Consider the following 27,204-nt stretch of genomic DNA (forward strand, 5'->3'; position numbering starts at 1 on the left):
GTAAGCATGCAGAATCTGAATCCATTTTTCACCCTCCCTGAATATTGCCCCAACTTTCTCAAACATGCAGTGCAGTTATTTAATAAGCAATGCTTAGTAGGCTAAAGCAACTTCAGTGACAGCATGGGAAGAGCAGAGCCAGGTGGATCTGAGCAGTGTGGTGCCTGTGAAGGCTCCCTGGAAGGGCCATGGTGCCAGAGAGCTTCGGGCACTGAGAGGATGGAGCTCCTACCTTTGGCAAAACATTTGGTCAAGGAGAACACGGTGTTCTCAAAGCTGTCATCTTTTTAAAGAAAAAGGTAACCATTCTGTTCACCCCTACAGACTGCTTTTTAAATCACAGCATTCTCCTAATAACAATGTAATTATGCACAGAGCAGTACATGGCACTTTTCCTCATAATTTATAAACGAGCGGTATGTGAATTCTTGCAAAGCAGCAAGTACTAGCTTGGCATTTGCAGATGACTTTTGTCCCCATTCTAAATTGACAAAACACCACTAAGTGGATTATGAATGATGCAAGGACAGACACAATAAATAAGTCTCAACTAACTGCAGTCAGTTTACAGTGATGTAAACCTCTTAAACTTGGCTACAGAGATTATTTCACTGATAAACATATTTTCTTGAAAATCTGATTCAGAGACTTCAGTCTTGGACATCTAGTTCAAGCTGAAAGGTGATCAATTACTTATTTCTTTATCATAGAAAACTTTTCCTATAAGCATAAGGATTCAGGTTATCTCGTTAAAATCACAAGCTCTGACACACCTGACACGACTGTTTATAAGAGGTAATTTGGAGATAATTTGCATGAGACACATAAATAACATAGATAAAATAATTAATTTTTTTCCCTACAAATAGTTTGTCTATCAAAAGAGTGAGAATTTTCTAATTAATTCAAAAAGAGGAAACAGCAAGATTATTGTCTTTAAAAGTCAGCACGCAACGATCTAGAGACGATAAAGTGAGCCATGCTCTCATAATGAAGATCTTAGTTTTCAGTGCAATTCACAAATTATAAGAAATAAAGAACAGTTTTCTGTCAATCAGCTCGCACTTATTAAAATTGCCATATCTAGTGGGTCAAACTCTGACTTCACACAACTTGACTCTCCTGAGATTACAAAATCTGAATTTTCATCAACCTAAATGAGATAAAAATTAGATATACTGAATAACAATAATAAAAAAGTGGCTTGTTTCATCGTTTTTAAAATCCTTGTTCACAGGAGACATAGTTTAAAAATAGGCCCGTTGGAGTATTTTGCCTCCACAATATATAGTCATCTTATGATGTAGTAGCTACTCCCAAATCTTCCCAAGGAGGGACAGAACAGTTAGAACTTAAATCATTCAGATCCTCTCAGATCTTACCAAACACCGGGATAAGGTGGGTGTTTAAAACTACTCTGGAAAATGCTTTTCTTAATTAAACTTTAAAATATCTTGAGATAACATTTATGGTTGTACATGACTTATTCTCCATCTTAACTAAGTGATGCCAAATAAATACAGTGAGTAAAAGAAACAAGCTCAATATCACCATCTTTCAATGAAAATACTCTGTGTTACACAAAACTGTTAATGAAAAGTCTATGGGATTCTGCCACAGACTTGAATAAATCTGGTATTTCATTGAATCACAAAATCACAGTGGTGGAGGTCAGCTGGGACCTCTGGAAGTCATGCAGCCCAATCTTTGCTCAAGCAAAGATGCCCAGAGCAGGGTGCCCAGGACTCTCCAAGAGGAAATTCCACAGCCTCTCTAGGCAGCACATGCCAGTGCTCTGTCACCTGCACACAGTTTTCCCACTGCTTAGGAAAGATTTCACTCACAATGATCACACAAACACATCAAAACTGCTCCTAACTACCCACTGAACTGACCAAAGCAGAAGCTTTGCTGCTCCACTAGTACCTTTCACCTAACAGGGCTGCAAAAACATCCCACCTCTTGCACAGCAGGATGCCTCTTGAACTACTCTGCCCCTTCTCTGATTTTATATACCAGTCATGTAGGGTACTAATTGCATACACTAAGTGCATTAGTGTATGACATCAAAACATGAGGTCTGTAAAAATTACAGTTTAAATGAATAAATTTAAGTAGGTTAATTTTTGTTTATTGCTCTCAATGCAGTACTGTGAAGTTACTGGTTCTCTGTAGATCTGTTTTGGAGAAACTCTCTCGCTCAGCTCTTCAATTTCATTTATAGTACCCCTTGCTCCCTGGTGGAGCACATTACACCATTGACTGGAGAACCAAATTTAGCATGAAGAAAGCTGACATCTTTGGTATGTTAGCTAATATATTCTAACAAGATCTTTGATGAAATTTCCCTTCTTACCAATGTCTACTTGATCATACTGGTGACATTTTGTCTCATATGTGGACACTTGTATGAGTTCTACGCCTTCATTTTACCCAGTTACTCTCAGAATTTTTCTCCACAATTTCAGTTCCATTCAGTTTATTGCCAGGGTCCTAAGAGCCCAGGACGCCATGTCAACCCTGGGGCTGTCAGCCCCTGTCCCAGCGAGGACACAGCAGGGCTGGATCCAGCTCCCCACACCAAGGACAGCCTGGCCTCAGCCTGTCCAAATCCCCAAGGAGATGCCCAGTGCCACCACTCCCAGCCTTGGTCCTCAGGGAGAAACCACCCATGTTGTACCCAGCACACATTTACTTAATTGTGTATTGAATTACTTCTAGCTGTGGTTGGTAATCTCCTGTGTTCCCAATTAAGAAATTGCTTGTGTGTTCAGGAGCATTTCATTTTCACTCATCTTAGCATGTGTGTACAGCTTAAACTGAGTTTTCCTACAATGCATTGTGAAAGACCTTTTTTTTCCCTTGTTCTACAGGCAGGGAAAAGCTAGAAGGAAACTACTGTGTTAATTCCTATGGGAGAAAAAAAAAAAAAAAAGATTTTGTGGAAGAAAAGCCTCTCCTTCAAACTAACAGTAGCCTCCTACACCACAGTGACCGTGGCTCCAAGCTCTTTCAAAGCAGGCTCAGCAGTTTCAGTATGAAACTTCTCATCTGACTTTATGAAACCATTGATTCAGTACGGATTTAATACTAAACAAAGAAAAAAGATAAGATAGCTGTCACAGCCTTAGCAGTTGGGAGTTGGGAGTTCCTTGAACATTTCCAAAAAGCAACAGAACAAGACACCAGTGGATACTGGATGTGATCAAATATACTTTTCTATACTGTCCCTGGAGGTGGTAGGTTCAGGTGTCCCCATGCTCTTTGCGTTCCAGTGTCTCAAGTCAACAAGGACTACAGTCCACAGCTCTCACTCCAAGGAACCTCCTGCCACTGAAATTTCTTAAACACAACATGTGAATGCAACTGTGGCTTCTCTGGGAAAGATTTATCATATTCTAGATAATATTAACCGGATTTTTCTCAGTTATTACTGTCAAATAAACTTTCAACATCTTTCCTTCCTTCACTGATTACTGTCAACACTGTAATCAACTGTATACTCTGCTGGCTGAAACTTTGATCCAAATCATGATTTTCATTGATTTCCCAGCTTTCAATTAAAGCCCTAAAATCTTTGATACTGCAATTTCAATCAGCTGCTTAGAGAAAAAGGAAAAAACAAAAACAAAAATAAAAATAAAACAAAGCAAAACAAAACAAGACAGAAAAACCCGAAACATTCTTTGTAATAAAGATCCACTTAGAAGACTTCAAAACCTTTATTTAATCTCCTAACTATTTGGCACTGCACATCCTCGCAAGCTTGAAATTATTATTCTGTTTGATCTGGGTTCTTTTATTATGCTATTATACAAGACTGTTGCACTTTGTCATTTGTAGCACATTACCTCAGACTTGTTCAGGTACAAAGATGGACTTCTATGGTGATTAGGGAATAGGGAACCTATCCTATGAGAAGAGAGAATGAAGAGCTTGGCTTCTTTAGCCTAGCAAATAAAGGCTGTTAAGGGATCCAGTTGCTGTCTATAAATATATCTATAAAATCAGGGAGTAGAAGAGCCATTTACACTATATGATAGTGTTGGCAAGGGAAACCATGAGCCCAGCTTGGCAACATTTACTCTATGCCAAGGTTCTCACTTCTAGCAGAGAGTTAGTAACAATTTTCTAGCTGGAGTAACAGCAGCAAATATTCTAACCATAATTACAGTGAAACTTGGTAACTTATGAAGGGGATTTACAAACTGTGATTACTGCAATAGTAGGAGAATAAGTCTGATGTCCCAGTAGTCTTTTCAGTCCTGTATTCCTGTACAAAGTACATAATATAGATACTGTAACCTTATACCATGCACACTTCAGAACAAGATATTACAGCATATTTTATATGCTTCATACTATTTAAAACAAAAGCAAATCTGTGCAACCAGGTCTAGGGAGCCTGCTTTGGCAGAGGAGTTGGACTGGATGATCTCTAGATCTCCCCTTCCAGCCCCTACAATTCTGTGATTCTTTGAAAACAAAACAAAACAAAAAAGTCTCCCAAATAGTTCAGTTTAGTAAAAGTGTTTGTTTAGGACAGTGGTAAAGCTTAAGTTATTTTGTCTCCCATGACAACAATAAATTCAATACAATACAAATGTTTTACAAAATAAACATCTTTTACATTCAGCTCTCCATCAGTGAAATTCCTCAGATTATTGATAATTAGTTTTACTTGCCTTCCAGCATTAATTAAGATTTATTACAAATTTCATGCAATATTTTATCCATGACTTCGCATCTGACGTTCAACTGTTACTTCTGGTATTCTGCTCTAAGCTATAAATTAATTAAGGACAAGCATGTTTCTGTACTAATGCATTTTGTGCTGGAGGGTATCCAAAAGATATATCCAAAGGAACAGAATTATGATTGTTTCTCATTTACTTGGGTCACAGCATGAGTTGTACGCTTTGTTAAAAAGAGAGTTGTCTGCTTTTGGAGAAACTGCACAAAACTCTTTTCCCGCTTAAAAGAGAGCTCATGTTGAACTTAGAGCAAAAACTACTGGAAAAAAATAAAAGTACAACAAAAATCTACTTTCTTCAAAGACAGTAGCATTTTTACATATAGTCAAATTCTTCCTCAGCACACACACACACACACCTCACTCTGCAATGGAACGAAACTGCAGCCACAATGGAGTAGTGCATATTTTGACTTTTCCATAGCTCCTATACGAAATTTTGAGAGGAATCACCAACATGCTATTGCATACCAAGCGTATTAGTACAGTGAAGGCAAATTTTACTATAAAGATGCCCAAAACATTACTATAAGATTTTGTTAATCTTAATTTCACTCATCCTACTTCCACCTAAGGTGGTTTCATAAACCTAGAAAGTTTTAGTAGTTTTGTTAGTACATTACCAGTTAACAGAAACTGCAACTAAAAATCTCTCACCATTTTCTTGTGAAAAAATGCTCATTTCAGCTCTTCAGCTTCAGCGTGACATGCTCAGAAAGAAAGGATCCAATAGAATGGAAAACATCTCTCCATTATGATCAGTTAAGGGATGGCTTAGGACTTGAATTACTGACCTTCAGTACCTTTCTTTATCTCACATAAAAATATGTTTTAAAGCATACTATGCTTCTGGTTTAATGAGGATGCAGAAAAGTAAGCACCCACTTATGTGTGTGTTTGTCCACATATCTTTATATGTATTTTTTAAATTATAATTCTGTTGTCTCTTGCTTTTACCATGTGTATGCTCACTTATGCATTATAAAGGAGCATCCATTCATCTTCCCCAGCCTCCCATTATTCAACATCCCCCCTTCCACACTTTATTTATAACTTTTTCTTTCAACAGCACAATCACAGTTTCACTTTTCACTCTTACATTGCTAGTGATCTTCATCATAGCATCACTTTCCATACTCTACATACTTTTAAGGACAGAGTCAGAAGGGCTATGGATTTTTCAAGTTCCCCATTTACCTCAGCACTGCACATGACTTACATACATCTCAACAATCTTGTTTCCTCTTTAAGCTGCTACTTATATCTCAAGGAAAAGTACTCCTTGATTTGAATAGAAACTGCCCAGGTGTTCCAAATTCTGTAGGGAACAAACTGGCCATACATAGATAGAGATTGATGAGCTTTCAGAAGGCCGAAGTTTTGAAACATATTTTGATGCACAGCTGAATTTACATTTTCTGATAGTAGTTTCTGAATTTACATATCCATCATTCAAAACTTGTTGCTAGGATCTATTTGCCATCAGATTGCTAATTTGTGATTTCTTCCTCTCACAATAAAATCAGTGTCACCTATCAGTTTAAAGCTTAATGTCCAATTGCTCTTCCACTATTCTATCATAAACACACTACTGTAGTTCTAAAACAGTAACATGTTGGATTATACTTATCTTTATTATTATTAAAGTCTTGGGGAAAAAAAAAATGATGGTTGGGCATTTTCTAATTTTCTTTCTCAAAGCTTGATATTTATTTTACTGTGTAAAAAGATTGATTTCACTAAAAATCATTTCCACATCTGACTGAGGTGAATTGATTGAGGCAAGATGAATTAAACAGGGCTGATGCACTTAGCAGGAGCTGATCAAAATGCAGCCTTTCAATGCGCCTGCATGACAATGGGCTAGGCTCATAGAACTCCATATTTTCTCATGAGTTCCCTGTTGTGTTCTGTAGAATGAATTAGAGGTTAAGATGGAACTGCTAAAAGACACATTCATGTAACAAAAGCACCGCGGTACCTTGGCACGCAACCTTAGAGTGAGCTGCCAAACAATGTCAAGGTAAAGATAATGAACTAATTTAATAAGTCAGTCAATGAAGAGATAGTATCTAGAAAGTCCTAGCAGGCCACATTATTTCACTGTGCTTTATTTCTCAGATACAAGAGAAGGCTTCATTAAGGAATCTTCAGCTCTATAGGCTGTAATTCTCCTTTATGACTGGTATGAGTGCAGTAAAAGCTCCCTAAGGACAGCTGCTTTCTCCAATCCTCTGAAATACTAGAGGTAAACAGTCTAAGGGATGATCAGAAAGACTATGGTACTAATTCTAGAACTTGATCCCATGGCAAGAATTCACACACACAATTTTTATTTACTAGCTGTGAGAGGCACCCCTGTTCTCAACGCTCTCACAGACTGATCTGATCATTTCTGTGCATTGCACTGGTCAGCAGACATTTGCTGTCACCCTTGCTTGTCCATCACTCCATGAACTGTCTGGGTAGGAAGCCAGGAAGGTGGATAACTTTGTCTCTTTTCAACTGATAGAACTCTATTAGAAAATTAGTCTATTCTTCTGTAGTGTCCTGGCACCTGCTCTGCTTGGCTGTTGCTTTTTGGTTTGTACAGGCCTTCAAACAGTCTCTGCAGACCAACAAAGTGAGGTGGTTCTTTGTGTGTTGAACAGCAGATATGAAGACCTCCTTGTCTTTGGATTCACAAGCTTACGTGGCTTAGAAGGAGATAGAAGAAATACTTGGGTGGAACACTCACCGATGCTATCAGATAAATCACATCAGCTTCAAGCATCTCTAAAGCTGAAAATAGCTGGAGGTGGAAGAGTGCTCAGAGGAAGATTTACATCCCTGTCCTATACTTGCTCTCCCTGGCTATTTGTGTTAGGCCACTTGTTTTGTTTGGGTGTTTGTTTGTTTTTCCAGGTCAGAACTGCCACAAGTCATGCAGTACGGTTCCCTGCAGTTCACTGAATTGCAGAGGTTGGCTAAGAGAGAGAGAGCAAGGCTTAGACCTACCTTGGGAAAACTAATCAGTGGTTTACTGTGAACTTAGCAAACTTCATTGTTTTCATCTGACTGCTTATGACAGGACGTAGAGCCAAAGCTGTAGGATGTGATGCTCAGCTATTTTAAATGACTATGGGTTAGCTGAGATCTTTGAAAGCAGGCTTAGTAATTCTGACATGAAAAACATGTTGTTAACTCACCAAGGATGCTTCCATCAGATTGTTTTGAATGTAAATGTTACGTTTCTTTTTTTATCTGAAAGCAAAATTCTTCCACATTTAGAATAAAAAACTGTAATTCATATTCTGCAAAAACACAAGTTAATATTTTCTTCAGCTGAGGTACACGAAATCATATCTCTTGGCAGGTGCTCTGGAACTGGCTCATGTCAGCCTTAAACCACAAACATTTCTTGTCATTACTGGGCAGTTCAGATGACAAAGCTGTTCCTGCAAATCAGTATTTAATGGGCCTGAAAATAAGAACAGAGCAGCAGGGAACTGCAAAATGTTATCTCAAAAGCACTTGCCTCACCCCTAAATTAAATCCAAAGTCAACTGTTCCCACGGACAGAAAGGAGGGCAGAGAACATTGTTTGTCACTGCAAATGAGTTGCATGCCACACCTCAGATGTCACAGCACCCTTTTCCATAATGTCTTTTCAGTTTCAGTAATGCCTCAAGCAACTAAAATTAAAGCTGAATAACTTGAACAAGGAGGAGCTTAATCTTACGTATATTTAGAGAGTCATGCTTATTTATATAACAATTGTTCCTCAGAAACTTTTCAGCCCAATTACTGCTGGAGTTGTAATTTTACAAAAACTCTGTATCCAAATCTTTGTTAAGCCAGAAAGACTACTTAAGATGTAAGTACTGGAATCATTGGCCACATTTTCCAAGCTACAATTTAACAGTGTATTGAATTGCTTAATTGCAGAATGGACCCTGAAATCATTAGCGATGCTCATAGTGTATGTCACTTAGCCATTCTGCTCAAGAATCCCTTTCTCATGGCAGAGTTGGTGAAACATACATCACTCAAAGCACAAAGAATACAGGCTGTGCTCTGCTTTATGTCAGATGATTTCATCAGCTTTTGGAGAAGGACCTTGAATAAGGATGTTGGCAGATACAAGTCCTTTTGGTTTGATTTAAAACTGCAATATATTAATTTTTAATTGTAGGGAAATGTACATTGTACATGGGGCGCTGGAAATGTGCAAGAAAAGAGATGGTCTTTTGGAGGCTCTAAAGGCACTGTCACCATCCTTTCACAGTGGAGGAAAGGTAAGGGATTCAGACAGCTTCAAATCCTTACGAGTTCCTGCACAACCAAATATAATCCTAATGTTACTCCTGCATATAACAATATGGAAAGCTTTGTTGAGCTGCACAGTCATCACATAAAGCTTTATACTCCTTCATGCTGGAGCCAAAGGTACAAACTGGTCACTTGAGTTTCTGGTTGGTTTATTGGCTGGTTCCAGTTCAGCCTTTGATGTATCATTGAATTATTATTATTATCTTCTCTGACAGAGCTTAGAATTGCCTGTGTGAGATTTTTACGGTACTGAATGAACTGCAGTTCAATAAAAGTCAGTCCTTTAAAATCACATATGGTTAAAATAAGCATTTTTGCTAGCATTTTTTTTTTCTTGCTCACATGTTTCATGTCGAGAAGAGATAAAGCCAGTGCTATAAAATTCTGTGTGCTGTAGCTAATGCTAAGCTCTGTTTGCCCATGAGGAACTTGAAAGAATCAACAGAATATTATTAGCTTCATCTAATCAGATCAAAGTATCGTCTGCTATGCTCATCAACAACAGTAGTCCAGGAGGAAGCATTTGCCCCCAGGCTTTATTAAAATTGTGTGGGTTGTGTGGGTTTTTTTTAAGGCTTTTTTTTTAAACTTATCTAATGAAAGAACAAGGAAGCAAACATTTGAAGATGAACAACGGAAAGCAAATGTTCATTCAAAGGAGATACTAAAATAATGCCTAAACCAACTTAAAAAAAAAATTTAAACATGTCATAAATTTTTTTCCAGTGTTAGAATTTTCCATTGTTGGAAGTTCAAAATATTCTTGGAAAGCAGCCATCCTATCTGTGATCTCAGAGAAGTCTGTTTCAACAGTAATAAAATATTTGCCTATAAGACAGAGATTTCATGTGATTGTTCAGACAATCCCAGGCACCTGAAGTGTTCAAATGAATACAACATGAGGATTAGGTCTAAACTTGTAGGTTAAAAAGGGCTAGGGCAAAATTTTGGCACAGACAACTAGCAGTGTTCCTGGAATGGCCCTGGAATTAGCACTGGCCGGGGACCTGCCTGGACAAGTGCTGGCAGATTGGACACAGCCAACCTGCTCTGAAGTCCAGGCAGGTTTAATAATGTAGGCCTGAACAGGCAGTGATAATTGCACTCAGGGTTAGAGAATTGACCCTGGCAGTGTCTAATTTGCTGATAACAAACATAACCAAAGTGCCACCCAAAAATTCTCAACACTTTCTGCATGGCCATTACCACACTGCTTTCAAACAAGGACACAATTGTGAGAAGTTGAAATGCGTATTGTTGCTCTACAAAACCACAGCAGAAATGCAAAGCCCTGGTGTTTTTTTTTTTTGAGAGGGGGACAAGCAAATGAGAAGTACTCAGACAGATGGTACAGTCAGATGGAATGAATTCCTGAGGAGGATCTCAGCAGAGAGAAGGGGAACAGTGAGCATGGCAAAAACACGGGAATAGCAGCTGCCATAGATGCTCCTACAAAGTAAAACAAGCTGAGCAAATTGCCTGAGGAGCATGCCCTCTGCCACGTCCAGAGGGGACTACTGAGAATGCTGCTTTGCAGGGAAGTGTGGTGCCACACAGATGGGAGGTGTAGGGCAGCTGCTGGAGAGGGAATGAAGACCATTTCAAAAGCTCACAGATGGAGTCAGCCACAGTATACGTTGAGACCCAGAGGATTGTCCAGCTCAACAGGCAGCAATGAATGCCAAAGAGAGCAATGACACAGTTCAGACCACAGAGAAACATAAGCTGAGATAATGTTGATTCTAAATGAGTCAGCTGGAAATGCAGATAAATTGCTAGTAAAATCCTATTTGCAATGGCAAAGCGCCAACAGCTGATAGTCACCCTCTGCCTTCCAAAGAGTATTTCCTTCCCATGGCAAAGGTGGTAGATGATGCTTATCAATAGCAAAGAGATCCCAGCTAACAGGAACACAGTGTTATACAATGGCTTGTCACAGTGCTATTCCTCCCCACTCTCTCCCTTCCCAGAGGCAAGGGTAATCACGGTGTCCATACATTTTTTCCCACTGTACCACAGGGTGCTGAGGAAAAATGGCTGAAACAGGAAGAAGATCCACGACCTCAGCTTTTGCACTGTGGTATCAAATGAAGAAGTAAAGGTGGGAAGGGCATGGCTTAACCCTGCAGCCCTGAGATGAGGGTGTTTGCTGGGAATGGGGTATGTGTAGGGCAGCTGCAGCGGTGAGATGTGAGGAACTGAGACAGCATGAGTGTACATAGACCACTTTGACAATTTAGCTACCAATCCCTCTCATGGGATCTTAGTGAAATACTTTTCAGTGACCTTAGTGAAATACTTTTTTCCATGGCTCTTGGCCTGGCCTAATTTTCTCAGGGATGGCAAAAGTCAGATTTCTGCTGCTGAGCAGTTTCTCAGCTGAACTTCAGTAGATTTATCTGGTTAAAACTCTTCAGCAAAATGGTTACGAGATTGCTTTCCATGGGCAAACAGTCTTTTTTTTTTTTTTCCCCTCATTCTTGGAAATACTTGAAGCATTCTAGTTGGAACTTCCAAAAACAATTCAGACTCAGCCAGAAGTCCAGCTTGAACAACTGAAGTCTGGCAAAGCTGTAAGCAACTGCATTTCATACAATATTCAATTTTTAAATGAAAAATTGTCAGACAAACTAACTGCAGAGCAAGCTGATAACAAGACTTATTTGTCTTCTCTTCTATGCTGCTATGCTACATTAGCAAGTCAACTGTCACACCTGGCTTTCAAAGTAGCATAACATTTGCTCACATTCTAACTTCCAGTTTTCATCTATTGCTACTTCACAGTTGATAGGCTATATTTGTTAACATGATATCAAAGCATGATAACAGAAATCTTTTAAATGCATCTCTTCGCAGAGTTTCAGATTATTTTCTAGGTCAGAGAAATCTGTGTAAGCCACACAAAAATTTGGATGGAACATTCTTGTTTTTCCCAGTTTTCCCATGACTTTAAGAACTCAAAAAGAAAAATTAAGAGAAAGTATCTGAAGCAATTGACTTTTATCAACTAGTTCTCTTGCTACAAATAAAAAGATGAGACTGAGAACATACCTGTGTTCGTAAGACTTATCAACAAATCCATCCCATTCCTTTTGTGTTAAAAAAATCTCACCTATTTTAAAAGATGCTAAAAATAAAGGCATAGTTTTTATTGCTGTAATTCATATATTCATTAAATTTTTGTTTGTATAGAAAACATCAGAAGTAGTAGCCGTTCTTGCGTTCACTGCTGTATTCTCTGCAGATTTCAGTTTCTTAGAGAGGACATGAAAAAAGAGATTTGGAGATTGGTGAGCATACACAGTACCTTCTCAAAGATGCCCTTTGAAATGTCTTAAGTATTCCCTATAACAATTTCAGCCAAGCTTACTAAGTTTTATCCTTTATTTGATCTGCAAATTACCAATTCTGGCAACACTCTGAAAATATATTAAAAACTATGTAACATCTGCAATTCGTGTGTTTCTGACTGTAATGCACTATGGCAGTATTTTTAAGACGAACCTGACACTCTGCCAGACTTCTCTGCGATGTCCTTGGGAATTCTGACCTATTACACAAGAATGAAGTTTTGATGCAAGCTGTTTAAGGCAATATTTCTTTCCATAAAGAAACAGTTTTGATTCTATGCCTTGCGTAGATGCAACACTACTCTTCAGTTAGAGTCCAGAAGATTCTGCTGCACTGTCAGAACTGCATAATAGGACATGTCTGCCACCTTTGAGAAGCCTATGGAAAAAATAATTGCACCAAAGAAAGAGATTTATCATCAACCAAAAGTAAAATACATAAAATACGTACACTAGGTATTTCTTAAAACTGTCAGTGTCTACATAATCTAATAACTCCACTCACAGAAGCTCAAACACAAGAAATCTAGGGGTTTTTTTTCCTCGTATTTGCACTGGTAGATGTATTTATTTATTTATCAGTAATAGCTTTGTACTTAACTATTTATATATATGAAGAGAAATGGGATTACAACATCAATCCCCAAATTTTCCAGCACTGAGTCAGTTCTCGTGGCCTAGAGAAAAGTAGAGAATTCCTACTACCAGTAGAGGAAGTAGACAGCCTAGTTGGACCCGCAGCTGTAATGATGCTGAGTGATATCTTCTAATAAACAATTCATTCCACCTAAAAGGACAGTTTTGATTAATCTGAAGTAGATTTGGGTCAAATTCAGTGTACAGTTTCATATATGAGAATAAGCTGTAGGAACTTTGCTATTTTTGCTTTATTTTTTTCCCATACTAAAGTCAAAAGATGCCAGAGGTAATATGAGAGTGAGGCAGAAATCTAAAAAAATTTTTTCTTTGATATCTTTTTTCACTAGCCTTTCAAGTCCAAATACGGTTTAAAGTTCTTATTGTACGGTGAAAAAATGGTTGAAATTGCCTATATGATTCAAAACAGGTATTTTGACATGACTATGTATTAGGTTGGAGGTAGAAACAAAAATTCTAAGACTTTGCATTTAACTTTAAGTCACCTCAAGCTCCTCCAAGAATGGGGCATCCACCACCTTTTTGGGCAACCTGTTCCAATGCTCTACTACCAATACTATAAATATGGTAAATATTATATCCAATCTAAACCTCTTTTCTAATAGTTTGAAACATTTCCCCTGTCCTATAATAACATATCTTGCTAAAAGGTCTGGCCCCTTCTTTCTTACCCCTCCATTTAGATACTGAAAGGCTACTCTTATTTCTCCCCAGAGCCTTCTCTTCTCCAGGCTGAACAGCCCCAGGTCTCTCAACCTGTCCTTGTAGGAGAGTGTTCCATTCTTTTTGTTATTTTTGTGGCCCTCCTCCACCAGGTCCATGTCTCTCCTGTACTGAGGACTCCACATCTGGACGCAATACTTCAGGTGAGGCCTTATTAGTGCAAAGTAAAGGGGCAAGATCACTTCCTCCAACCTGATGGCCATGCTTCTTTTGATGCAACCCAAGATGCAGATGATTTTTCATAGTTCTTTCTGTTCTTTAAATTTTGCTAGAAGTGCCCCATAGGAAAAACAGTATTTTGCTATCTGCTAAAATATTTAATCCAAAAAAAAAAAAACTGCACTTCATTGTAAATCCCGAAAAAAATATAGCATTTACTTGGTTTTATTTTAGGTTCAGTTAACTATCAAAAAAATACAGATATGTGCACTGCTTTAATCAGAATTAAATTTCTTGGTAGTCCTTTGAAGGACTAACTGAGCAATGTCTCCCTCCTACAGTTATTTTTGTGGCTGACTGCTTCTCAAACCTACCCTCTACTTAGTTCTTCTCCTCTCTTACATTTTTGGAGGTTGAGGGGCAAACTTGCAGCTCTGGAACAACTAGAAAAAAAGAACATTTCAACATTTATATCTGGGACGAGAAGTGTTATATTTGTGAAAATTCTCTCTTGTGTGCGAATCAGTACGCTATCACTGAGTGACAGAATAGCACACTTTTGTGAACCAAGGAATCAAAGCTATATTTATTAACCATGGTAACAAGTACAACTACTACTACTGCAAAACATACAAGGTAACAACTATTGTAATGGTAACAAGTAGCAACTGACAGATCGCGTAGCTATACATATTATTATTTTTTATTCAGAGATTCAAAAGCATATATATTTACTTAGAGTGTGGGAGGGGATAAGAAGCAAGGGAAAGAAGAGGAGCTGTCGTTGCGCCATTAGCAATTGCTGCATGGCTCACAGCCCAGAACATAGTCCAGAACATGACATGACTGCAGCCATGGTGGGCTCCTGCCCACCACCCTTGCTCTGGCTGGAGCTGCCTTGAGGCTGGGAAATCCTCTGGCACTTTGACTATGTCAGCTCTCCCTTGGCTAGCAAATACTCCTCTAGTATTTCATAAAACTCGCAACTGCAGTCTTTTGGAGACTAGCTGCATCAATTACTTTATTCCTGTATCCCCTTCTCACTGACCCCACTCATGTTCTCTGGTGTTTGCACTTTGCTCCGTGAAACTAATTTTTTTAATGTGTATGTGGTTCATTACGAATAACCAGTATGACTAATTTCATAGTTACACAGTTGTGCTGTGATGCAGGTAAAGCCACGAGGAAGCCAGAATTTTCAGCCTAAGTAAGGGAGCCTTACAGGGTTGATGTTGGGGTGAACTGAAATGCTATCTGTCAGCTGTAGCTGTCAGCAAAAATATTAAAGAAAGAGCAGCTGCATCATACCCTGAGCCGGGGAGTGGAGCAATCATTGCTCCAAATAGATTTTAGAGTCAGATGGATTTTTCTTTTAATGAACCCTGTTAATAGTCATGAACTGTTTATTTTCAAACCTCACTTGAGCCAATTGTTAATACTACTGCTTTTAAAATGTCCAAAACAGCAACAACAAAAAAGCTTGAAATGCAAGCAAAGAAGAGGTATTTAGAAAGGGACTTACTGAAAGATACGTTAATATACAATTTGTCATAATTATTCTCAGCTTCTGTATCCATAAATTTGCCCCCACTGTTTTGGAGTGTAAGTGCTGATATGGGAATAATACTGATACAGCAATAGAAAAATTACAGCCATACTTCTCTGTTGGAAGAAAAATTCTTACTGTAGCTTCTGTAGCATTTTTTTTCTTCCTTTTCAGAACACTTCATTAATAAGATACTTAGCCATCCTAGAAATATTTATTGAAAAACAACAATTTGCAGTCTTTTCGGGTAGGGATTAAAGAAAATAATAAGATACAGCTTCTTCTGGATCTTGAATTCCAAGATAAATGTAATAATGGTTGTGGCAGAGTGTTATTGTTTACTGTTCGGAAAAACTTATGCAATAACATAATACTGTTCTGATTTTTGAGCTGCTGCAATGAAATACAACCAGACAGGGTATACTGCCATGAGTCAGGAAATCTGGATGTTCCTGGACAGAAGCCAAGGGAGCTTAGACACATCAGAAATGTGATGCATATGCATCCTCTGGGGGAGACACACAGAGTTGTTTTGAGCATCTTAAGCTTCCTGATTCAAGCAGCAACCAAATGACCACCTTGAAACAAAATTACTGGCTATTTTCAGATTCCTTTGTTTTAACATCAGGAAAGCAAAAATGAAGTAGGCTTTCCAGGGGAGCTTAGAGATTAGCTATTAGGCTCATACTTGAGACAGCAAGTCCAAGCCCTCAAGGTTTTACTTTGTTCTTTCACTATTATGAAGAAAACAAAAGCAAACAAACAAAAAAATCCCACCAACAACACACACAAAGACAAAAAAAACACTAATTCCAAAAATTCCTTGAAATGCATAGTTTACTATGAGACTTAAAATTTCAAACTCATTGCCTGCTAAATGCTCTAGGATCTTCTTGTAAGAGTATGGATAAGAAGTTCCCCTCAGCACAACTCTAAATCATTTGCTGAAACTCTGCCGCATTTCAGTGCAGTGCTATGGCATGCATACAACCTCCTAGCACTTTTAGAGAGTTCACAATGTTAGCATGGGCTCTTATTTTTCAAGGGAAAATAACTGGTTCCCCAAATCAACCTGGGGATCACATAAATAGGTAGTGTTGGCTTTGTTTCCTTTACACTCCCCATTTCTGTAGGGAAATATAACCAACACAGACTTTTCACTATTCCTACCATTTCTCAGTAGCTGTTTTCCTCCTCTTCCCTCAATCCTTCCCCATGTCTCATCACAAGGAGAACTACAGCTTTCACTGCTTCCCTACATGTCCTTTCATACATGTGGGTTGCCTTTTGGACTTCCTTGCTTTGCACTTCTTATTTCTGTCAGAGGAAGTTCTCACAATAAAGAACTGGTCTTCATAAAATCCCCAGAAAGTCAATTTATTGCCCAATTCTCTCTGTCCACAGGAAGGCTCCGAAGTAAACAAATAACCTTCAGATCTCCTGCATTGCTCAGGACTAGATTTGGGCCCGTTATTACGGTTATCACTGCTTTCAAACTCAAGCAGGGCATATGACATGGATGGCTTGGGCTTCTCTGTGCTGTGCTTAAGCAGCTGTGCCTGCAAATCTTGGCCAGTCTTTTACATGCTGTGGCAAATACATGAGTGTTGGACTCCTTCCTGCTGCCAGCCTCACTGTCTCCCCTGTGTAATGGTATCACTAGTCATGCACATTTAAGACCTCGAGTTAAGCTTGAGAAGTCATGGGTTCAAGAGATTTTAAAATAATACATCATGGAGTCATGTTGGTGGCCTTTTGGTGTCAGATTATCTAGAGTTTGTAACGTTCAAATCTTGAAGCTCTGATGGCTGTACTTTTTCATGTTTTTTTGTTTGTTTGTTCTGTTTTTAATTTTATCTGTTTTTAATCAAAGCTGACAGACATATAATGGCAACATAACTCCTACAGTAAGTCCTTAATGAAATGCCAGTTGCTGAGAGAGCCATCTGAGATGCTACTTAACCAACTGGGCTGGCCTGAAAACTCAAGCTGCCCACTGGTCCTGTAGGTGTCAGGCAGCATTGCTGGCCATTCCTTTTCTCCAGGAGCTCTCTCCTACTCCAGTCAGTGCAAAAGGTTGGTGAGCATCCCTTCAGCCCCATGGCAGCTCTGGGATGCCCTACTACCAGCTGATCCGGGACACCAAAATGGCAGCTTGTTTTTCCCCATCTGCCTTCCCTCAAGGGCCTTTTCCTTCCATACAGTTTTTTCCCCTCAGCATCTTCAAAACAACAAATAGGTCCCTACCAGTACCACTAGAAATCATGGGAATTTCTGTTACCTTTAACTCTGTAGCATTTTTTAGCAAAATAACATTCCCAGAGCTAACACCACTTTCTTTGCCCTGTGTGCAACTGCAACTGAATCTCTACATATTTTCACTAGTTTGGTTCCTATTTTGGCATACTTTTGTTCTCGTAGCTTTCTAGTCACAACTCTAGTCCTCCTTTTTCTGCTGTGTATAACTAATTTCTTGCCACCCACAACTCAGGGCACAGCTAATCTTCTCTCTGGAAAGCTCCTCTAAAAATACATATTCTTGTCACTCAGATAAATTCAACTGCTATTTCTACTTCTCCCAGTAGAATCTGGTTTCCAAGGAAGGCTATTTAAATCTCCTTATTCAAAGCTGTTGACATGATGTTCAACGCTGCAACATCTCAGGGTGTCAAAGTCACTGCTATATTTATCCTTGTAACATCCCAGGTGTTATTAAGAGTGTAGAAGTAAATAACTTGCCAGGAGTCATACAAGGAGCCACAGATATGAAAGTTAGACATTTAAACAACCTCCCACTGTCCATCATGTAGCACCTGACATTTTACAGTAGAAGTATCTGAAAAGGATAAAAAACAACATTCAAACACAGTATGAATATTTTGGCAAGGAAACCTGAAATTAGCAAAGCGTTTCTCATTAATAAGTAATCTATCAGATGTCATGTCACTCTTACAGTCTATTCCCTGCAGTGCAATTTAGTCTTTGTTTATATAGTTAATGATGGATGTATCTAAATTAACTCTCCTTGTGTGCAGTCATGCTTGCCACATGCTTAGATACTCAATGCTGTCTTGGCATTTTTGAGCTGACAGCACTAGTCCACAGAATTGGTGTCCCCACTCTGCTTATTTCTTAAGAAACTATCACAAAACTTGATGTTACAATCAGGGTATTTATTGAATACTTACAGATTATTTGGTTTATCCCTGATACATTATTTCACGCATTTTCTTTGTGCTACAGGAGAAATTTATTTTTGTGTCCATACTCAGCTCCATGTATTTTTCTAGTACTTCATCAGTTGTCAAAGAACTGTGGCAGTACAGGTTGCATGGCTCACAGATACGCTGAGCAGGGACTAGAAATTGGTATCACTACAGCAAATTTGCATTTCTGGAACTATGCAACATCCATTGTCACAGGAAGGAAGTGAAGAGGTCCTCCAGGGCCTTCATGTATTCTTGTTGCGCATTTCTATGTACAAATAGATCAAATGCTATCAAATGCTATTTTTATGTAACTCCCCACTCTCATAAAAAGAGGTTTCAAACTAATATTGTGGTTAAGAAAATATTTTCTGAAAATGGGAAAGTCAGTTTAGTGATTTTTTTTTTCCAACCCACTGTGTGAAAAAAGGAAGCAACGCCAGTACCTTCTACTGGGATACAAGCACAATGGAGCAATAGAAGATAATGAAGAAGAAAAGTTAGCTCAACCCTTCCAACAACCAGCAGCTCTCCAACAGAAGTGCAATCACTATCCAGAGAGATACTGCTCCCTTAGCTGCTAACCGTTAAATGAGGCTAAGGAGGGGTGGGTCCAGGCTCCATCCTTTCTGGTCACGCAGGTACATTGCTTGCACCTAAGCTCCCTGGGTTAGCCATGCCTTCTCACCTGGTGTTCAACCACTGGTTCAGGCTATGGCCTGGCAATTCCACTGCACCTATAATCTACCTTTAAAACCACTGGCCATATGGATTCAGTGTAGGGTAGTTAAAAATGCTATTATCTGATTAACATGTGACTTAGATACCCTAGCATTTAAAACACTAAGCTTCCTGGTCTAGTGTTAAAGTACTTCTCATCTGCCCTTGCCCATTCCAGTGTTTTTCAGAGCTTGGTTCCTTCTTCCTAAATCTCAGTAGCTTTCTTGCAATCCTAACTACTGCTGTAGCATATGGGCAGCCTGTGTTCAAGAAGGGTAACATGCATGACCTGTGCGCGTGCAGATGATGTAAGCTCAAGTTCTTCCCTTATGAAACAAATGTTGAGTTTGCTCTAGCCAAACACAATGGGATCTAAGACCCCTCTTCACCATCAGCATTGAAATTTCCCTTGTTTTTTTTTTTCTATTCATCTGTACTGATGATGGCAAACTTCTAGTTACAGTATCCAATTTTAGGAATATTACTTGCTGATTCATCCAAGAGAAACAGAATGCTCATTTTCAGTTATGAGAAATCATATATGGAAAATCTGTCTGACCATCTCTAAGCTCTGACCACCGTTTTGCCTTTGCTGTATGCTACTTCCACAAGTAAGTGCCTTTCCAGACCAAGAAGAGCCTAAGCCAGTCTCAGGTTAATCAGACTCCATCTAGGAATCCTGTTTGCCATAAATGCATCGTGCTCTCTTCCTATTTTGGACATAATTAGAAATAGATGTTCAGTAAGAAAAGTGAACTCAGTAGTTGAAGGCAGTCTCCAGGGTTTCCTTCCTAAGTGTTTTCTCCCCTTATTTGCTTATTCTCTACTATATCTATACCGCTATTTCAATTGGGTGAAATGGAAACATAAAACTAGAATATAATTTTTTGTGGAAAGATAGCATCTGAATGGAATAATTAAAAATATTTGGTTCCAAACAGAATGTGTCATGGATGAGAAGACTGCTTTTCAAAAGCTGTTGTAAGCTAGGATAGCAAATTAAAAACAACATTGTTGGTTCTTATTATTTTAGGACATAACAGCAAACACTAAAAATTAAGTCCCAGTATTAATTCATTTGCAGTTTTCAAATTGTTGACCAAAGGACTGTGGCTTATGTTATTTCTAACCATGTTTTATTATAGCATATGGATGGAATACACTGATTATCATCACCAGCAAAATATTCCTCAGATAGACACATTCAGAACTTTTTGAGCCAAATAGGATGTAAGACATTAAAGTACTTAACATAATTGAAAATAATCAAAGACTTGAGCAAACTGATCAAACTGCAGTTAGTCCCACTTTGAGTGAGACTAAACAGCTTCTGGTGGTTCCTTACATCTAAATTCTGGTGCTGGAATTCCATGGCAGCTTCCTTTCAGAGGACGCTCAACTATGACTCTGCCTTTTACTATCTGCAATGCGATATCTTTTGTGACTTGGATTCCAGTTTTTGGCTTCTGCCACTCAAAGCAAGAGTGGTTCTCATTGCCAGCTGCCTTATAATATGCAGTTCCTCTGGCACTCAGAAGCTATGTTGCCACGTGTGTCCCGCTGCACAGAAGGGACGTCTTGTTCTGTGCTGTTTCACATACTTGAGGACATCTAGCATGGCATGATTCCCTTCCTTCTGCCTATTGCCCAGTGTCAAAAATCACAATGTTAATTTTTCTTTGAAGAATTTTACCAGACTGAAGAATTGAAATCCTTATCCACTGAAATACAATTCAAGATTCTGTTATTAAATAAGTCCTCGTGAAAGAATGAAAGAAGGAAAATTAAGACATGGCAGAAAATTTACAGTATTCTTTACCTTAAAATGTAGATCCAGTAAGGGTTTTTGCTCCCCTTTCATGTACGTTCTTGCAAATGGTTTTTAAATGAGTATTTTTTCAAGAATCTGAATTATGTATTTTAAAAGCAAGAATGTCCTTTGAGTCACATAACCAGACAGGATATTCATAAAACCTCATACTATCTACTATGTTCACAAATTTGAACTTGAGGATAAATTGCGTATGTTTTCTTTAGTGTGTATTTGTTGTCACAGTAACTGCAATTTTCCTAATAAATGGAAATTGCATCGTTTCCTTAAGTATTTAGGTTATTGCACTGAAATAGCATCATGAACTCACCGCCACTTCTCTTTCCTGTTGTCAGGCTGGATCTCATTTAGTTACAGGAACAGGCACTAAAACAGGTTAGTTTAGATGTGTGATAGATATTAGTTGTTAGATATGTGTGCATTAGAAAGCTGAAGTGAGTCTGCTTAGCCCCATTACATTCTATGACTCATGCATGTGTGGGAAAGACCTTCTTTTCACAGAGATCTCTTAGATAAACAAGGCAAGTTGGCAGCAATTCGATTACACTGATGTTAAGCATCTCCTGCTTTCTGGTGCATTCATTTGGTTTATATTTTCTGAAAAAATGCAAGCAGTCTGATAAACTCTAATGAAAATTCTTGTACCAAGGACACATGACCTTTCATTTCAGTTACATTTTTTTAATGGGAGCAGCCTTAAAACCAGTTCCTAAAAATTCCTGTTCTGTTATTGCAGTAGAATCTACTAAAAAAAAAACCAAAAAACAAAAAACAAAAAACAGAAAAACCCACGTTTGTTAGTGAAGCTGTATCTCTTGTTATCCATGGCCATAACACACTAGCAAGATAATCTCTCCCACCTTCTCAACTTATAAGCTCCTAAATACTGTGAACTTTGAAAAGAAAATTGATTTAGCTTCCAAAATATTGGAAATTTTTGAACAGGATAAATTACAAAATGTAATACTCTTTCACACCATTTCCCTCAAAAAGAAAAGCAAAGAAAGCATACCTTATTGTATTAAAGGACCATTAAAGTATATAAATCAAAGCAATCTTTACAGTATTAGAGAACTGTTAAAGCATACAAATAAAACCCAGATAGTTTTTTGCAAATCCATTGAGGCGTTTGCTCATGTTTTGAAAACCCACTGCTTTACACTGAAGGGAGTTTGTTCACATCACAGATCATTCATATTTTAATTGCAGTTTTATCATCTTTGAAATGAAACTTACTCAGATAATGTTCAGCAATCTTAGATTCACACACCCCTTGGCTTGTGTCAGCTAACAGCAACTAGATGAGTTGCCCATTTAAGGGAAAAACTACAGGCTCCAGCCTATTTCCCTGCACTTCACATGTGTTTGTCCCCCTCCTTCAGCAATTCATTCTGTAATGCCAAAAAGCATTTCTTCTCTTACATCTACTTGTGCCTTTAGGATATATGCTCTTAATGGTACGAATTCTTTCATTCTCTGTATTTGCAAAGTGTGTAAATCATTTTGGAAGCAACCACAATCGATGCAATTTTACATATCACCTTTGAAAAAGATTTATAGTCCAGTTGAAGCACAATGAGTGTGATAGGCAAAGCCATCTTGAGTGTAAAAACAAAAACAAAAACAAAAAAAAATTGTGCCAATTTGGAAAGACTCTGTTTGCATTGATTACAGTATTTGTTGTGTTACGATACTAAGAATTAAAAGTAATGTAGAAAATGCAGATTATCTGCAGAAGCTGAAAGAAGAGATTAAAAAAAATACAACACAAACAAGCCCCAAACCTCTAAGCAACTTTAAACTTGAGACAAGATTTTCACAAATCCATTAGGCATCACACAATCTGCAATGCTAGAGACTCCCACTGCCTCTCCTGAACAGGAAATAAGAACAATTTTTCTTATCCTTTGGACACCAGTACCTCAAAGAACAATTACAGGATTGTGTTATAAGTTAGTTTGTTTCCAGTATCACTAACTTGGTACAAAAACCAACTACTAATTGAGAAGAAGAGAGGTTAAGAAATACTTATTATTTATAAGGCCAGTATCAAAATAACCTGTAATTCCAACTTCTCATCAGTTTAATGCAACAAATGATTTCTGAAATTTGCTGGTATAATACATAAAATTAGGAAACAACTTTCAGCAGAAAAAGCAGGCAAAATGAGAGAAAAAGCGAATGAGCAAAAGAACCAGAATAAGATGACAAAACTGAAAAGTACGGGTATTTGTGCTTCTTGTAAAGAAGTGCTCAAATTTTAGCAGGTAACAGCACTATCTTGTCACATACATGTTTTTCTAGATTTCAGTTCTTATTTCAGGCTTTAAATATTAAATACTGTTGTTAAAATGGGAAATATGGATAGTTGAAGTTCCTTCTAATTTGTTTTTTTGTTTCATCTGGAGTATTCACAAACATTATAGCTCTAATCTCCAAATGGCATTTTAGATACGTAGAAGGGCAAAATCCCTGCCCCAAATTCAAATTATGTATTAAAACAGTATGGCAAGCTGCAACAGCAAGTCTTGAGAAAGGAACAAAAGAAACAGGAAATGAGAGAAAAAGTAAAATGTCTCTTGAGAAAAAAAAATAATAATTGGATAGTAATAGAGATGATATCTTCTGTTAAATGCTCTTGAGAAAGCAGAAAATTTACCTATTAATTATTGAACACCAAGACCTGGTCATACCATACTTTAAGGAAAAAACACGACAGTAGAGTGGTGAGCTTTGAAGATGAACTTCAAGTCTCAGAAATTGGTGTTAAAAAGAACCAGACGTTCTATAAAGAGATCGAATAACTGAGGTGATGACAAATTACTCAGTTTAGATGCTGACTTTTACTGTGACTAGATTGGTTAAAAGAGGTCATAAATTGGAGTATTCTTATTATGAAGGTGAAAGAATGAGACACAGGCTGAGCTTAGAAGAGGATTCTCAATGGGAGGGAAACAGTCTTTAGCACCATGAATGGCATCATTCATTTTGCACAGCTATGGGAATATAAACAAAATCAAAATAATATAATAGGAAAAATAAATGAGTGTGCTTGTCTTCCAAGAAAATCTCTGCAAAGGAGAATATTGCCAAAACCGTAATGACTTTTTGATTTGATATAAAATTGAGCTTGGTTTCACAGTAATCATTAGTAGAATTGGCTATTCTTCAAAAATGAAGCCATCTGTTGAATAGCCACATTGCATATTCCAGAGATTTGATTGGAAAATCTCAGCGCCTCTTTGTGGACACCTGTTGAGAAGAGTAATTTTAGCCTCCTTCTCCATTTTGAAATGGAAAGGAAGACAGATGTACATAGAATCACAACTCCATGTGTTAGAATTAGAAGTTGCTATCAGAAGGTTCAAAAGTCTTTTCATTTGATACAATTTTGCAGCTAATAAATTTGCTGTTAGCAGTTAAGAGCTTGGCTGATTGTAAATTGTGCAAGAAAATTAAAATTGTAAAACCATATGTTATACCGAGCAACAACTACAAACACATTTTCCCACATTTTGTCATTTAAATGTATTCAGAAGGTCAAATTTGCCATTTCTCCATAGTTTTTATCATTTGCCAATTAATTCATTGAAAATAAAAAGCAGTAACATTACTCAAAGTCAGAATTACAAGAACTGCACAAATCATATCATCTCAGCTTTATTTCTTATTGTACAGCTTTTTTTTTTTATGAAAAGCAGAACTTTCTCACGATGTGTCTATATTAAAAAGTAATACCAAACTTTCCTTCTCAGATTCAGACTTGGGATACCATAGTGCTGTAGTAATTCCACAGTAATCATTATCACATTAAATCATGGCCACCAAAATGCATTCCTATTTAGTGCTTAAGTAGCGTGCCCCTGGCTTTGAAATGAAATGCAAACTATATGACTTTTGCTTTCAAGAATTTTTCTCTGTTCTAATTTATCTTATTTTTTCATAGGCAGTTACATTCCCAAACACCAAGTCAAAGTTACTTCAGAGCATTGTATTTTCATCCAATCTGTAAGCATGTCACTGCCTCAATGTGGTATTAATGTGATTTATATTGTATGCAGGCATGAACCTAGAATTATTCAGCTAAAGCAAGACCTTCTCCTGTACCTGAGGCAGCCCGAGTCCACAAACTGCGTGTCAAACTACAGACAGTCAGTACAGACTCAATCCATTCCTTTCTTAGGACAAATATATTTCAGCTGAGACAATTCCACATAAATCTGCAAACAGGGTTTTTGCAAGGGTTAAGTGCATTTTTTAAATATTTGCCTTCATAACTAAATTTGTATTACATTAATAATCCTTGCATCTTTTAGAAAATCATGGGTACTGAATGTATTTTGTTTGGAGAAAATGGCTTTAAAAGATGGGGGGAAATTCATTCTTCAATTGACCAAACAGCTTTTGTTAGTTTAGTCAAAGCAAATCATACGGAGCAATTCCTCCCTTAAATTACACGACCATTATGTGACCATAGGATATTCAAACAGATAAACAGGCTTCTATTGTGCTGTTGGGGTAAAAGATCTGAGAACTGGTTTCTGATTTATGTTCCTAAACGAAACACTTTAACAGCAATACCCCAGCTCAAGCATACTGGGTTATAGTAAATGTAAGGTCAGTTTAGGAAGGTTGCATTATGCAGCTACTCAGTCAAACATAAATAAATATAAATTGATATAAATAAGTGCAAGAGGAAGAACCAAGAGCTGTTGTCACAACGGTAGTATGAAAGGTTCCAGGTGTGCCTGCATGCTTGGAGTTGTTAAGGAAACGAAAAGAACAAATGTCCTAGGTCACAAAGTATTCACTTAATTTAGTTGCCGAACTGCTATTTTCTCTTACTTGTCACATGCTGTCACTGCTTTTTAATAGCTGCTAAACTGTGATTGGTAAGGGGTGATATGTATTCTATTCTTAAAGCTTGGTTTGTCTTCTGTCAGCACATGAGCAGATATAAGAAAGATACAAGTCAAAATATGCACACTATTTTCATATTACTACTAGCTACTTGATTCTGCTTGCTCTAAGAACAGTGAAAGTTATTTGAGCAAAGCTTTTCTGTGACAAAAGCATAAAAGTAAACATCCAAAATGTTTATTCCAGCTTCTACCTACTGAAGTTTCCAAATCATGCAGAAGATTGACCATAGAAGGAAGCAGACAATAATCACTAGGAAAAAAAAAAAAAAAACCAACTTGTAAAAAGAATGCCTCGGAATGGTTAGTTCAGTCTTACCTGTCAGCAGGAACTTAGGATATATCCTTTGCACTGCAAGATTGCAGTAGCTTGTCCCACAGCAGTAGCCTGATCCAGCCCAAGAGAACACAAAGACAGGAACTTTTCCCACTTTTCTGGGTCTACCAGCAGCTGAAGTAATGAAGGAAACAGGGCAGAGTACTAAGGACCGGAGTTGCTTCACGCAGAAATCCCAGGCAGAAGAAGTAGGAGGTATACTTTGTCTGTGTCTCACCCAGACTTTTGTTTAAAAGTTTTTTCAACTGTTGCTAGGTGGTGTTAGGCTTTGGCAGTTTAGTTCTCAGATTGTATTTCCCCTCTTCTGGTCTCTTCACACAGTGTTACAGCAATGACTTTGTTGAGCTCAGCTCGCTTGTGCTATATTTAACCAGTGTTCTCAGCAAGTCAAGCCTGTCAACAGCTGAGAAGTTTGGAGCAGGCTTTACTGAGTTCCTCAGCTGCTGAATTATCAGTGGATGTAGCACTACACAGCCCAGCTACTACTACATTCACTGAAAGATTGTGGGGAAACTGTCAAATCCTTTTATGGACTTCCAGTGACTTCATGGGGGTAATTACTATTTAAAGCACTAAGTACAAGATGTGTATTTAGGCATGTATTTTAGACTGGTAGAGAAAGAATACTTGTGTTCACAGCAGATGAGTTCAATTATTTATACAGTGAAGATTTTCCTAAGACATGTAGGAAG

At 37.9% G+C, this 27,204-nt stretch overlaps 1 protein-coding gene across 5 annotated transcripts in view; it reads right to left on the reverse strand.

The window, feature by feature from the left end:
* FILIP1 (filamin A interacting protein 1) overlaps positions 1-26,973 on the reverse strand; it is a 103,925-nt gene extending 76,952 nt beyond the window's left edge. For all 5 annotated transcript variants that reach the window (XM_042819226.1, XM_042819218.1, XM_042819191.1 and 2 more), the window contains exon 1: positions 26,495-26,973. The gene's annotated coding sequence lies outside the window, so the exon portion shown is untranslated. The remainder of the gene's footprint in view (positions 1-26,494) is intronic.
* Between the last annotated feature and the right edge of the window lie 231 nt (positions 26,974-27,204).

This window comes from Centrocercus urophasianus, unplaced genomic scaffold, assembly GCF_019232065.1.
Source record: "Centrocercus urophasianus isolate 14NV4802_14NV808 unplaced genomic scaffold, USGS_Curo_1.0 seq_10, whole genome shotgun sequence".
Classification (NCBI taxonomy): Eukaryota; Metazoa; Chordata; class Aves; order Galliformes; family Phasianidae; genus Centrocercus; species Centrocercus urophasianus.